Raw genomic sequence first — 15,642 nt, 5'->3', positions numbered from 1 at the left:
TATTTTGTACACCCATACACACCCCTTCACACACATAAACTACACCAAATTAGCTTATTCAATTCACATATACCGCATGTGTTTGGACTGTGTGGGGAAACCAGAGCACCAAAAGGAAACCCACGCAAACACAGGGAGAACATGCAAACTCCACACAGAAATGGAACATTCTTCAGCACATTTTCTTTTGAATTTTCTTTTTTTTTTTTTTTTTTGGGCGAACTGTCCTTTTAAGAGTGGTATAGGAGCTCAGTGGACCTCTCACAGCAAGATGGTTGCTAATTCGAGCCCCAGCTGTGTTAGTTGGCGTTTCTGTGTGGAGTTTGCATGTTCTCCTCATGTTGGCGTGGGTTTCCTACGTGTTCTCCCATTTCCCCCACAAGTCCAAAGACATGTGGTATAGGGGAATTAAATAAGCTGGCCATAGTGTATGAGTTTGTGTGAATAAGTTTGTATGGGTGTGTATGGGTGTTTCCCAGTACTGGGTTGCAGCTGAAAGGGCATTCTCTGCGTAAAACATACTGAATAAGTTGGCAGTTCCACACATCTATACTATAGAAGTCAATGGAGCATTCTTCAATACACTTTCCTTTTGTGAACTATCTCTTTAAATCGTGACACACGGACAGAATATGTAGAACAAAAACTAAAATAACTGCGTGGCTCACACTATAGAAGTCAATAGAGCATTTTTCAATGAAACTACGGGAATTTTCTGGGAGAAATAACAAAACGGGAGGGTGGCGGGAGATGGGTCTGAAGTACGGAAGACAAAAACGGAAGTGTTCGCAGGTATGTCATGTATACCCCATGTGTTTGGACTGTGTGAGGAAACCAGAGCACCAAAAGGAAACCCACGCAAACACAGGGAGAACATGCAAACTCCACACAGAAACGGAACATTCTTCAGCACATTTTCTTTTGAATTTTTATTTTTTGGGGGCGAACTGTCCTTTTAAGGGTGGTATAGGAGCTCAGTGGACGTCTCACAGCAAGATGGTCGCTGATTTGAGCCCCAGCTGTGTTAGTTGGCATTTCTGTGTGGAGTTTGCATGTTCTCCTTATGTTGGCATGGGTTTCCTCTGTGTTCTCCCATTTCCCCCACAAGTCCAAAGACATGTGCTATAGGTGAATTAAATAAGCTAAACTGGCCATAGTGTATGAGTTTGTGTGAATAAGTGTGTATGGGTGTTTCCCAGTACTGGGTTGCAGCTGAAAGGGCATTCTCTGCGTAAAACATACTGAATAAGTTGGCAGTTCCACACATCTGCCAGAAGTCAATCGAGCATTCTTCAATACACTTTCTTTTGGGTGAACTATCTCTTTAAATCGTGACGCATGGACACAATATGCACAACAAAAACTCAAATAAACGTGTGGCTCTAATTTAAAACAGTTGTCGAAATTTACGGTAAGTTTTGCCGATTTGTTCATTGCCTTGGAGCGTAAATATTTAGCCTCAACGCACAACTGGAAATAACATGTTTGGCTGTCGACAAAGGCTTTCGTGAGAGCCGAGTGGCCTGCTGAAAGTTATATCCTTTACAGTGCGGCAAATAAATGTGTTATTAGCAAACACACTTGTTATTTGGTCAGTGTTGTTATTGCATTTTGTAGAGCGTGGCTCGAAGACCGTACTGTATGGAGTAACAAAGCAGGGGGAAGGAAACCCGTGCTCACACACACATACACACGCTACGGTTGTTTTTGCTGTGCTACGAGGTGTTGTTTTCAATCCTTTGCCACCCACGTGGCATGTTGGAGCGTGAGGAGAGGGTTCAGGTATCGCCATGTGTTCCCGATTAATACAAAAACAAACACTGGAGGTCAGCAGGCAGAACAGACGCCATTACACTCATTAATATCTGCATGACTTTTGACTGGCCCCGTGTGTCGGCAGATCTGTTTAACCATGGGTTTGCCATTGAGAACACTGTGCCACGATCGCAAACATCGGTGGTTAAAGATGGCACTCTCCAGATGGGAAATGAATGTTTTTCGAGGCGTCAGCTTTGGTTGTTTAATTTACAAGTGCTGTGTTTATATCTCCACCTCTCCCCCGCCTTCTGGTGATTAATAATATGTATTTTAGGTTGTTTTGTGCTTTTTTTCTGATTGACATTGGCTGATATCTAGAGCAGCGTGGCTGATTTGCATTACAGGTTAGTAATGCAGTATACAGTTGAAACCAGAAGTTTACATACAGTTTAAAAAAAGGGACATAAACATTTAAAAAAAAATATCTGATGGTAAATCATACTAAATATTTACTATTTTAGGTAGGTTAGGATTACCTAAATGATTTACATTTGCTAAATGCCAGAATAATGAGAGTTTTTTTTATTGAGAATTTTTTATTCATTTTTTTGAAGGTCTAAAGTTTACACACATTTTCTTGATTTTTTTTTTTTGCTGTGCTTTTAAACTGTATAATTTTGGTCAAATGTTTTGGATATCCTTCCACAAGCTTCTCACAATAGTTTGCAGCAATTTTAGCCCATTCCTCCTAACAGAATTGGTGTAACTGACTCAGATTTGTTGGTTGTCTTGCTCGCACGACTCTGCCCACAAATTTTCTATAGGGTTGAGATCAGGGCTTTGTGATGGCCAGTCCAAAACATTCACTCTGTTGTCCTTAAAGCACATTTTAACTGATTTGGCAGTATGCTTAGGGTCATGGTCTGTTTGGAAGTTTTAATTTCCTGGCTGATGTCTTGAGATGTTGCTTCAGTATTTCTCCATAATGTTCTTACTTCATGATGTCAACTATGCTGTGAAGTGGACCAGTCCCTCCTGCAGCAAAACAGCCCCACAACATGAATTTTTTTTCTTTTTTTTTTTGTTTTGTTTTTTTGAAAATACTAGTGGCCTAAGACTTTTGCACAGTACTGTATATCCATACACTCACCAGCCACTTTATTAGGTACACATTACTAGTGAGTAGTACTACTGCCTTAATCCTTTGTGGCATAGATTCAACAAGGTACTGGAAATATTCCTCAGACATTTTGCTCCATATTGAATTGAATTGAATTGAATTTTATTTGACAGATTTTAGTCAAACTGTACAAAAAGTATTCCATACACTTTGTTAAAAAAACCATCGAGGATAAAAACACAATAAAGCCCTGGGCTTATTTCCATTGTGGTCCTCTGTTAAATAAGAACAATGTATGGCTTCAAAATACTAATGAAGAATAAAACAGTCGCCACAGCGGTACGAACAGTCAACTTTTCCAGCACATGTTCTACACAGCTAATGGCCTTCTAGGAACCACATTATTAAACATTTTACGCACCATTCCCAGTTTTAAAAAACACACTCTATTACTAACAGTTAACATACAGGGCTCGAAATGAACCTTTTTGCTTGGTAGCACCGGTGCTCCTAACTTTAAAAATTTAGGCACATCAGCCAAAATTTAGTCGCACCACCAATTATGAGCACCGTTACTTCAAGTTTTATACAAACAGATTTATTGTATTTGAAATCAACACCAATCAAACTAACAAGCAAAAAATAATAATAATATAAATATGCGTGCGTGAGGAAAATATGTCTCAACGAAATCCCGTGATCACAAGAAAATAGATTTTTATTACATAACTGAGTGACCAAAGCATACACAGAGCGCTCACCGGCCCTGCACGCACTGCTTGAATGAATCTGTTAACGGTATAACTGTGCTGTTCTCACAAGTGCTGTCGGATATTGCACTGATGCTTTTGACATATACTGTACCTTATTATATGCATACATGTTAATAGCCATACCGGCCTTTTCATGAGTAGCGATATTTATTTACTCAGTGTAAGCCCGTTTGCGATGGTGTACGTGATGTTAAATTTGACATATAGCTGCTCTCGTGCTAGATGTGGCAAACAGTTACCTGAAAACTCCATCCCACAGACTTTTTATAGCGGACTTGAAGACAAAAGAAGTCTTCTACTCTTGGAAAAGTGTAGAGGTGGATTAACATTCAGCACATGATCACTAGTAAGATGTGTCATTATTTGTAACTAGATGGTTTCTAAAACTAAATCTGTCAGTGTTATCTTCAATCTCATCTTTAGCGCTTTAGTTTTCCGCGGTAGTATCTCTCTGTCATCCGAAGCCAGAAGGCGCTGACTGAGTGATTGACAGCTTATATTAACCAATCGTTCGCGTTCAGTGTTAGAGCAGTGGGCCATTAAGAAGAGCGCGAAGCCGGGGCAAGCATTACGGACTTGGCTTTGTTTACTGCAGCAAGATGACATGACAACTGTTTTAAACCATTCCCGAGCGCTGCGTTTCCCGTTCCAAGTGCAGACAAAGAGCTTAGAGATGCATTCCGCGTGAATGTCTCCTGAATCCGTGCATGTGGTGAACATTTTGCAGTAAAAACTGGTCGCACACAACAATTTTAAACACTCGCAGAAATGCTCCCAAATGTATTTTAAGGTCGCATAGATAAAATTTTGGTCGCAATTTCGAGCCCTGACATACCTAATTTATTTATTGACATGATATCATCACACAGTTGCTGCAGATTTGTCGGCTGCACATTCATGATGCAAATCTACCGTTACACCACATCCCAAAGGTGCTCTATTGCATTGAGTTATGGTGACTGTGGAGGCCATTTGAGTACTGTGAACTTATTGTCATGTTCAAGAAACCAGTCTAAGATGATTCGTGCTTTATGACATGGTGCGTTATCCTGCTGGAAGTAGCCATCAGAAGATGGGTACACCGTGTTCATAAAGAGATGGACATGGTCAGCAGCAATACTCAGGTGGGCTGTGGAGTTGACATGATGCTCAATTGATACTAATAGGCCCAGGGTGTGCCAAGAAAATATCCCTACACATTACACCCCCACCACCAGCCTGAACTGCTGATACAAGGCAGGATGGATCCATGCTTTCATGTTGTTGATACCAAATTCAGACCCGACCATCCGAATGTGGCAGCAGAAATCGAGACTCATCAGACCAGGCAACGTTTTTCCAATCTCAGCCTCAGTTTCCTGTTCTTAGCCGACAGGAGTGGCACCTGGTGTGGTCTTCTGCTGCTGTAGCACATCCGCCTCAAGGTTGGCCGTGGTGTGTATTCAGAGTTACCTCCCCCCATAATGTTCAGGTTACCCCCCCCCCCCCCCCCCCCCCACACCGCAAGCCAAACTAAGCCTGGTTCCATGTAGACATTTACACAACTTGTGGAATGTTCCCTTTTATGCGAGTACGCATTAAAATAATGACTCATAACCCCACAAAAAGCATGCAACGCAGTCTGGACGAGTGAACCAGTGTGTTTTACTGAAACACACAGGGAAGAGAGTCATGAGACGGGCACTGGGTACAACACCACCCATGAGTGCCATACCCGCCTCACGTGTAGCCATCAGTCCAGACACACACACACACACACATACACACTTCCTCCTCCACACTTCATATTAAAACCCAGAGTGACAATTACTGCCTGTGGGAGACAGAAACAACTCCAACTGCTGGACTCTCTGATGCTTTCAGTTGATGTTTCAGTTTATTTTGAAAGTTGAGTTCAATTTCATGTTTATTTGTATTGCTTTTGCACATTTCACAAAACGTGAACAAAATTCACAAAACTATTACAGAAATATGGAATATTTATCAGTGCTAATATCATTTTTTCAAACTAATATATGCAACTTGGAATACCCATCCTGAGGTAAATGGTTTATGCAGCGTCAGTTTGGATGCAAAGATTTGGAGAGGGGTCTGGCTGCAGACTCAAGCTGATCTGCATCCAATGCTTTTTAATGTGCAAGGCCCATATATATACATATATACATATATATTTATATTTATTTTATTTTATTTTTTTCCCCTCGGGTCAACCTCTGGAGCACCTTCAATTCACATTATGTGAAGTTTCTTTTCTTGCTTGCTTTTGCTGTTGCTTTTTGTTGGGTTTTGCCAAAGTGGAGTCATTACCATGTTTATTAGGGGATGTAGGGAGGGGTTTTGCGCTCGTGCACGTGCGCTCAGTTTCAAGTTAATTTGGATGTACAAAGAGAATATGTGTGGGATGTCGCATGCGCAGTGTTTCATACATCTAAATTTTTTACTGCGTACGCACAAAGCTGTAAATGTGTGTACGCAGTAAAAAAGTTTAGAAATGCCAACTGACCCAGCCGGAGCTTGAACCAGCCACCTTCTTGCTGTGAGGTGACAGCACTACCTACTGCGCCACCACATTGCCTATATATATATATATATATATATATATATATATATATATATATATATATATATATATATATATATATATATATATATATATATATATATATATATATATATTAAGATTATTTAATTTAATATATAAATATTATTTTTTACTCCTTCATTTAATTTTATTCTATTGTTGATTAGAATAAATAATTCTTTGTGACATACATACACTGTTTTAAAAAAAATGACTCAACTTAAATTTGTAAGGCAACTTGCTGGACAGCTGATTTTTGAGTTGTCTCAACTTCGAACTGAAGTACTTGGCTCGATTTAAGTTGAGCCAACTAGAAAAGCTCTGCAGCAGTTTTAAGCCAACTCTTGTTTTTATTCAATTTAATTTGTACAGTGTACAGATGAGCCAGCTGTGCAGTTTTTCCGAAATGTTTTCAATAGTTATAACCGTGTGGCCAGTAATCTTTCACTTCCCCACAAATAAACTCCATGACCTTCTTCAGAACTGCTCTTTCTTACATAATGCAGAAATGCTGCATCATTTCAGAGTGATGAAACGCTGCTGGCACATGCGGCAGTGTGATTTCCGTACTCTTAGCTTCCCAGAATATGTTGTCAACTTTTAACAATTGTTTTAAATAGAACAGGTAAGAAAATAAAATCAAAACTCGTCATTAGTTATGTAATTGTGTTCACGTAACTTAAGGTGTTGATGGGAAATTTAACAGGAGTCCCCGAACCGCGTTGTGTTAAAAAAAAAAAAAAAAAAAAAAAAAAGAGGAAACACCAAAACACCACATTATGATCAACCATGAGACTCGGTGTGTTCGCCCTCATGCACTTCCCATAAGAGAACTGAAGACTCATGCCACATCACCACCAACTCATGGACTGCAAGAGTCAGGTGAATATTAAGGTTATAGGAATATTAAGGCAGTTTCTCCCAATTGAGCAAGAGAACAGTTTCTCGGATTTGTGCAAAAGCTAATAAAAAAAAAAACTCCCTGTGAAAAGACCAATTTTTAACCGTAAAACCCTAAAGAAATACGAAATATGTACCCAGAGGTACATCTTGCTCCATTTCCAACACAGGCCTATTCTGATTACGCAGCCCTATATCCATTTCTGGAGAGCGCCAAATATGTCCCAGGAGCTAGGTTTTATTTTGCAGGTTTTGTTTTCACGAATCCCCCAGAGGCCGCTTTGTGCACTTTTTCAGATCTTAAATTTCTCTCGTTCCAAATCTCGCCTGTTCATTTCACGTAAATCCACCAGAGGCCGCTGTCAACTGACTGATTTACTGACTGACCATCGACCAATAGCTCCAACTCTCTTTCCCTAAATCCAACCAATAGTATTTTAAAAAGCACAGATTGACCCGCCCACCCCCTCCCCTAATCCTAACGGCAGGGTTTTGAAAAGCAAGCCAGAAAAAGAAAGGCCTTCGGCTGATTTTAACCACGTTTTCAGATTTTACCATATTCTCACCCTGTTATTTACTTGTTTATTTTATACTTTGGCTTCTGAACCCCGTTGTCGTGTTCAACTCCTCTCTGCGTCGCAAGTCTGCCAACGTACATGTCGAATAACCGGACAAATTGCTAACAGCAGAAAAAGCCATCCATATGAAGGTAAGTGGTCAGCATGGTAGTGCGAAAAGGCTCTGTAGCATTAGTTTTAAAGATGAAATGCAGACATACTTTCCTCAAGCTACATTATTTTCTGTCTCCAGAATTGTATATAGGGTTACCTTTTCAGAATGAGCTTATTTAGCATATTTCTTAGCAAAAAGAAGGTTTAAAGTCAGACATACCTTCCAATTATGCTAGAACAGAATTAGCAAACTGAGAATACAGCAAATTGAACATTCATTTCATAATCAGTTTTCAAGATGTAGAAAAATATCGCTAACGATTTGTAATCATAATGCTCCTACACTCTAAAAAATATCTGTAAATTAGCAGTTTTCCGTTCTTTGTGATACATGTTTTTATTTTTTCCCCTTTTATTTATGCTTTCAAATTGCAATATGGAACCTTCCAACAACTTTTAACTTTGAAAAGTTAGAAAAACTGACTTTTATGAACATTAATTAGTTTGCGGTGGGGCTGTACGGTAGAGGTCTGCATTCCCGCGGGAGCTGCGGGACCCGACCAGATTTCTGCGGCGCGGGAATAAATTTCCGAATAAAGCGCGGGAGCGGTCGGTAACGGGTTTAATTTGGGACGGGAGCGGGCCGTTTAGCAATATCGCTCCCGAGCGAGCACGCGTTTGTATGTGTGTAAATGAAATAGCGCGATGCTGTGTTTAGCTTGTTTGTTGCTGTGTGTGTGTATGTGCGCACGCGCGAATGAGAGGTGTGTGTGTGTGTGTGCACGTGCGCGAATGAGAGAGAGAGAGCTTTGCCTGTGTGTGTGTGTGCTTGGTGCTTATGTGTGTGTGTTAGTGCGCGCGCACGCGACGGAGAGAGAGAGAGAGCTTTGTGTGTGTGTGTGCTTGGTGCTTGTGTGTGTGTTTATACAGACAGCTTGTTATAGGCTGTCTGGACTCTGTATAGTTGGGTGGTTTTCGTTTTTTTTCTCCCCCCGCTCTTTAGCGGGTAGAAAACAGAGCGGGTCGGGCAGTGGGACAACAAATGCTGAATGTAAGCGGGAGCGGTCGGGTTCGGGCTAAAACCTGGCGGGTGTGGGAGGGAGCAGGATTCGAAATTTAGTCCCACGCAGATCTCTACTGTACGTTATATCGAGTTCTGGGGATATATCAATATGATTCCCCAACGCGATGCGGGATTGTCCAATATCTTTCAAATCGATATGGTTTGAGGCCACACGTGCGCATTCTGCGCGAAACAGACCACTCCAAGGAAGCACGCGAGCTCCACTTGCACAAATGAGCGAATGATTGAAATGAATGATTTACTCTATGATTTACTCCATGAGTCATACGAAAAGATTTGTTCAAAATGAACGAATCGTTGAAGAACGACCCATCACTGATGCGACATGGAGGAACATGCAGTGCTGGTGTCGTATCCAAATCTGACTCCTCGGACAAATCTGACTTCCCCTCGTGTGCACATGCGTCACACAGCGCCTGCAACTGTCCCATTGGTTTATCAGAAACCGTTTATCGATCATTTCTTCCACAATTGACAGCAAATACGAACGTAGAAGCCTTGTCAAATTGACAAGCAGCACCTGAATGTGTTCAACAGAATTAAAAATGCCAAAATGGGATGAATTTATACCGCATTTCGAAAGCGAAACCACCTCATATATACTGATTATAAGTTCAGTATTTATTACACGACGGCCTTCTCTTTATGTTTATGTTATAACGCATTTAGCTCTGCGTTCTGCTCTGTTATTGCAAATTGACTCCAATTCTGATATATTCTAATCATTGTCTTTATTTAATCTGTTTAACCCTCCTGTCATGTTCCCATCTCACCCCTTACTTTAGTGTTCCCGGTCAAAATTAATCTGTTTTTACTGCTTTTAAGTTAGCACGAAAAACATTTTTGCCCACCAAATTTTTTTATCAACATTCTTTAACAGTGAACAATGTCAACACAATCTCACGGCAATTCGTAACTTTTTCATTTAGTGGCTAATTCGTATGAATTCGTACGATCTAATTCGTACAATTTAGTACGATTTGCTTATCCCCCAATGACGGTTGGGGTTAGGGGTGGGGTCAGGTGCCACGCCTCCTTTTTAAAATCGTACCATTTCGTACGACTGAACTCGTACGAATTCGTACGAATTAGCCACTAAACTGGCAAAACGTAAAATAGTTACGTTTTCTCGTGAGATCAGGCTGCTTAAAGTAGTGTTTAACATGAATTTATAGAATTAGACATGAAATAACTGCAGTGAAAATTCAAATAGGCACTGAAAATGTATTACAAAATTAACGATAGATGACAGAAATCAAAATACTTTACCAATAAACAGCTTGCTAAAATAACTGTCACAGGGCTGACCAAAGAAATTGAAATTTTAATCCATCTGAATGATTTGTCAACCAGCAAAGCACAAACAAACTGTATCCTTTCCTGTGTATTGAGTGCTCAAATTTTCATTTAGTCATTTAGTTGCACTGTATTAGTGTGCTGATGTAGGGAATAGTAAATGAGGGTACAGACGGTGATTAAGGGCACAGCACTAGCACTAGTTATACTCTGGCCAATGTTGAGTGAGATGCTAATGGTCTAATCCAATAAATAATAATAAAAAAAAGCTAAGCTAAAAGTGCTGCTAGACCCAGAGATTGGAATGACTTTGTACAGTCTGATGAGAGAATATAGTCTGGAAACCCATTCATTTCCTTTGGCGGTCACTTTTGACCGGGAACACCACAGGTGTAACAAAGTTGACTAAAACACTCAAAATTCAATGAAAAAGCTGATCATCACTTCTATATGTTTAAGTGCATAATGTGGAGGATACAATAAAGTCTTGAGGCAATCAGATACAATAACAATATTTACGAGTGTTTTAAGTGGTAAATCCGTCCGATTTGACCCGAACACGACAGAAACGTTAATTGATTTAATTAGCCCCTTAACTGGAGGACGTGAATTGATTTGTGTGTGTGTGCCTATAGTGTACAAACGGTTGATGGTTTACACCAGGGGTGTCAAACTCAATTCCTGGAGGGCCGAAGCCCTGCACAGTTTAGTTCCAACCCTGCTCCAACACACTTACCTGTAGGTTTCAAACAAGCCTGAAGGACTCAATTAGTTTGATCAGGTGTGTTTAATTAGGGTTGGAACTAAACTGTGCAGAGCTGCGGCCCTTTTGAAACTGAGTTTGACACCTGTGTTTTAAACGATTATTAAAAAAAAAAAAAAAAGGAAAATAAAAAAACATGCATTTTTCTACCAAACATTTTTTTTTTCTATTTTAATATCTCGCTGTTAGCTACTTTCAACAAATATAAGAATAATTATAATGATGATTGAAAGAGGGAAACCCCCTGTGTTTGAATTGTATTTTGCTAAAAAAAAACTGCTTAATAAGGTTTTAATAAAAGTTTTGACCCTCAAGTAACCATTTATAGGAAAATACCTAATATATATCTTATACCGTCATTCCTCCTAAAAATACAGAGATATGATTTTTTCCCCATATCGCCCAGTTTGCGGTGCTGTATTGACGGTTGGTCATTTCCTGTAATTTTACTCATTTCTCTATACTGTATATTATTTCTTCTATATTATATTATATTATATCAACCTACTCAAATGTTAATAAAAGGCGCTTTGTTAATCTGCAGAGTTGAGTTTTCAACATCAAAACTCGACAGAGCAAACGTGATCTTTACAAGCTTTTAAGCCAGTGCCCAATGGAGAACCATTTAGTGACCAAATTTATAGATCTGTTTGCGTCTCGACTGCACACTTTAAAGATTCTTGGGAGAGGGAATTAGGAATTGATATTTCGTCCTCTACTTGGGAGGAGGGACTGAGTCGTATTCATTCTTGCTCTATAAATGTAAGACTACAGCTCATACAGTTTAAAGTGATGCATAGATTGCACCATACTAAAGCCAAACTTAATAAGCTGTAACCTTCTATCTCTCCTCTATGTGATAAATGCAAAGGCGCAGTCGGGACCTGTGGTCATATATTCTGGTCCTGTCCAGAAGTATCTGAATTTTGGAAAAGTATCTTCAGACTTTACTCCCAGGCTTTTGAAATGGACATTAAAATTGATGTGGAAATAGCATTGTTTGGATGTTCAGACCAGGCTCTAACTTGGCCTAAACATCAACAACTCTCCCTTATGTTTGGCATGGTGCTGGCCAAGAGAGTGATTCTGATGGAGTGTAAATCCACGACACCTTCAATTTTTTTTTTAATGGTTAGCTGAAATGGTTTCTGCCCTCAAGCTGGTAAGGTTACGTATCTCTAGATTTGGCAAACAGAAGTTCAAGAGTTCCCACTTAGATATGCTTGGCATTTAAAGCAGGTTTGGCATGCTGTCCCAGGAGAGAACCCTGAGCTCGGAGATATTTGAGCCCAGGGCTCCCGCCTGGTCAATAAGCATATCAGGGGACTCGAGATCAGGTAGGTCTCGATAGCTCCCCTTTTAGAAAAAAAGGGGGGGAAAGGAGGAGATGGGGTGGAGGGGGGATTCTTCCAAAACGAAGATAGAGCAGTAAGGAGAAAATAATCCATTTATAGTGAGCTAGGATCACTCTGATTGGATTGTTACTGATTACGGATGAGTGGCTAGCCGTGCTCAATCATATCACGTGCTCCTCTCGAAATTAGTTTATGAAACTTCACTTGTATGACAAAATATGGGGCCCCTTCCTTAGATGTATAGGTTAATAAAGTTTCTGTAATCTTTTTTTTTTTTGGTAATACGTTTTTTTCTTTTCTCTCCTTCCTTTTTACGTCATTTTGTTTCATATTCCATTAGTCTGGCTGAGATTGTTTTACAGTTTTTGATGGTGCTGTATAATTGCTGTATTGTTTTATAGTGTTTTAATGCATGTTCTAATTAGTATCAGGTAATAACACCGAGATAGTTTTGTTAACATATATACATGATGTACAATATTTGGTGTTTGGTTTTTACAAAAACTTCGATAAATAAAGTAAAACGTAAAATAAAAATGTCGACAGAGCAGAGATCAACGTCACATAATGTCAACCCAAGCTCATTCTGGAAGCGTAGCCCCTCGGACGTTTCTGGAGACCGCGATTTACGTGGCCGGAGGTACGTAAAGGCAGTGTTTAGTTTTTTTCGAGCGAACGCTGCGGGGCGGTGTGGCGCCTCTCCGCCCCTCCTCTTCACGCTCGCCGGCCGACGGCTTGCCTCCGAGTGGAGGGCTTTCCCGATACAATCAGTTTGTCCGCTTAGCTCACAGCGTTGCATCGGCGGAGCGGAGGCCCCGGAGGAGGAGGAGGAGCCTGCAGCGGTGGATGACGACCGGGATCGAGTCCGGGTAACAGCAGGTTCCGGAAATCAGGTAAGATGAAAAACGGCATCTAAAAAAATAAGGGCGAGAACGCGGCGGGATCCGAAAACGCTGTCGAAATCGAAGACGAGGGCTTTTGCTTTTTTTTTGTTTTCTGGACGGCTTTTGCGAATCGTCGCTCGGGTTTAGGGAAGGAGGAGGAGGAGGAGTAGGAAGAGGAGGGCGGCCGAGTCGGCCGATCCAGCAGCTTTTCGCGCGAGAACGGCGCGGGCGCGAACGGCGCGCTCTCGTAAGAGGTGCCCGAGACGCGAAAAACCGCGCACAGCTGCCTCTCGCGGATCCGCGAAAACAAAAACCGCTCGAATACGTACCTCCCGGGACGTAAATCGCGGCCCGCAGAAACGTCCACGGGGCTACGTTTCCACAATGAGCCCGGGTTGCATAATGTAATTCACAGCCGTAAATAAACAGAAAACAATTGTGAATCGGCGTACTGCTCTGAAGTCCCCATTAAATATATGCATGAAAACATCGTCGACGTTTGCTAATTATCTTCTTTCATGTTTCACTGATGAAAGGCCTCATACAGGTTTTGTAACGGCATGAAGACAGAGAATGCTAACAACATTTTTGTCCTTCTTTAGCAGCACTCGTGGTCTTGTGCGGTTCTTTTCCACTCAGTCGGGTGACTGTGGCACCAGCGGAGAATAAAGTCAACTGAGGACAGCAGTCTGAGATCTCTCTTCACACAACCCTCCTCTACATCTGCTTCTCTCCCTCTTTTTTTCATTCTTTCCTCTCTCCAAGTGGGTTGATGAATGCTCTAGTTACGTTTGCTCTTGGCATCGCATGTATAATTTAGAAGCTGAATGCTTTTTCAGAGTCCGTAACTGGCTCCATGTGCAGAAGCAGGGTGTCTCCAGCCACCAAGCTGACTTCCACGCAATGACTGTCATCATATATACAGTTTAAAGGGCACCTATGGTGAAATATCGACTTTTCAAGCTGTTTGGACAGACATGTGTGTGAGTATAGAGTATAGACCTTCATGTTGGAGTGATATAAACACACACAGTCCTCTTTTTTTTTTCAATTTAACAACATAAAAACAGTGGACCAATTAAAGCGGTTTTTAAATCGACCGCAACTTGACGTAGGAGTGCGGTCACCCCGCCCACCAATATTGATTGACAGGCACCTTAGGCCGTACTCACACTAGGTACAGTTGCCTCGAACCGGGCCAAAGCAAGCTTGTCCCCCCTCCCGTCTCCCCCGACGGCCCGCGCTCACACCATATCGGGCCTTGGCATGCTTACGTCATCGCTGCCAACGTACAGGGTGAGCTGAGTGGACAAACGGGTTGAAGTGGGGAAGCCCTCCACAAGGAGGTAAGCGGTCGGCCGGCCTGCAAGCGCGAAAGGGAACTGCATCACACCGCCCCGCAGCGTTCGCTTAAAAAAATAAACGCGGCTGTACATATCTTCGGGAGCGTATTCCGCTGTCTCCAGAAACGTCCGCGGGACTACGTTTTCAGAATGAACTTGGGTTGGAATTAGCCGCTTAATCAAAAAGTTACGATGTGCTGTGAGATTGCGTTGGCATTTTCTAAAGTAAAACTTACTATTTGTATTTAGTTTTTCGCTTGTACAGTGGCTTTGAACCGTCAAAACACCTCTTAAGACGATTTTTTTCGGACATTATATATTAGTACATATAGGCCACATGAATGGTTTGTGAGCACAAGTGAGTGCACACAGCATGCTATATCATCTGATAATTGGAAGAAACAATTCCAAAAGGTAACTGACTGTGTAAAGCCACATCAAACAAAACAAAAATACGATATACAGTTGAAGTCAGAATTATTAGCCCCCTGTTTATTTTTTCCCCAATTTCAGTTCAACAGAGAGATCTTTTCAACACATTTCTAAACATAATAGTTTAGAATCATCTGTGCTTTTCATTTTCTGGATTGCTTTTAAAAATTGTCAGTTTAGGTTTAGGGAAGTGGCTGGGCGCTGGTCAATCTGTGCTTTTTGAAAATAATATTGCCTGGGTTTTGAGATGGAGGAGGTTGGGTCAGTTGATCAGTCAGTCAGTCAACAGCGGCGTCTGGTGGGTTTACATGAGAAAAGGATTCACCAATGGCAATCCCAAGGCAAATTTAAGATCTCAAAATGTATACACAGCGGCAAAACCAAGCTCCTGGGACTACGTATATTGGGGGAAATAATCAGAATGAGCCTGGGTTGACACAATCACAAACTAGTGATGGGTTGTTCGTGGACGATTCGTTCATTTTGAACGAATCTTCAATATGACTCGGGAACTACTAATCCTCTCAGGGAGTGATTGTTCATCCGCGCGTGCGCACATTTGTGCAGGTGTTATCGTTCATTTCAAGTCTTTTGAGTCGTTCATCGCAGAAAGGCAGAAGCCAGTCATATGTGAAAAACAATTGATCCGTTCATCTCTCGAGTCCTCTATCGGGTCTGAGTC

General features: G+C 41.2%; 2 protein-coding genes across 2 annotated transcripts in view; one reads left to right on the top strand and one right to left on the bottom strand.

Moving 5' to 3' along the window:
* The window catches only part of rcbtb2 (regulator of chromosome condensation (RCC1) and BTB (POZ) domain containing protein 2), an 824,162-nt gene that overhangs the window by 546,993 nt on the left and 261,527 nt on the right, over positions 1-15,642 (bottom strand). The gene's annotated exons all lie outside the window — the stretch shown is intronic.
* Positions 5,869-15,642, top strand: part of stoml3a (stomatin (EPB72)-like 3a) — a 149,659-nt gene continuing 139,885 nt past the window's right edge. Inside the window, exon 1 of the mRNA XM_087283240.1 lies at positions 5,869-6,126. The gene's annotated coding sequence lies outside the window, so the exon portion shown is untranslated. The remainder of the gene's footprint in view (positions 6,127-15,642) is intronic.

The sequence above is a fragment of the Danio rerio genome, chromosome 15, assembly GCF_052040795.2.
Source record: "Danio rerio strain M-AB ecotype USA chromosome 15, GRCz13ab, whole genome shotgun sequence".
Taxonomy (NCBI): Eukaryota; Metazoa; Chordata; class Actinopteri; order Cypriniformes; family Danionidae; genus Danio; species Danio rerio.
This window is presented reverse-complemented; position numbering and strand designations above follow the sequence as displayed.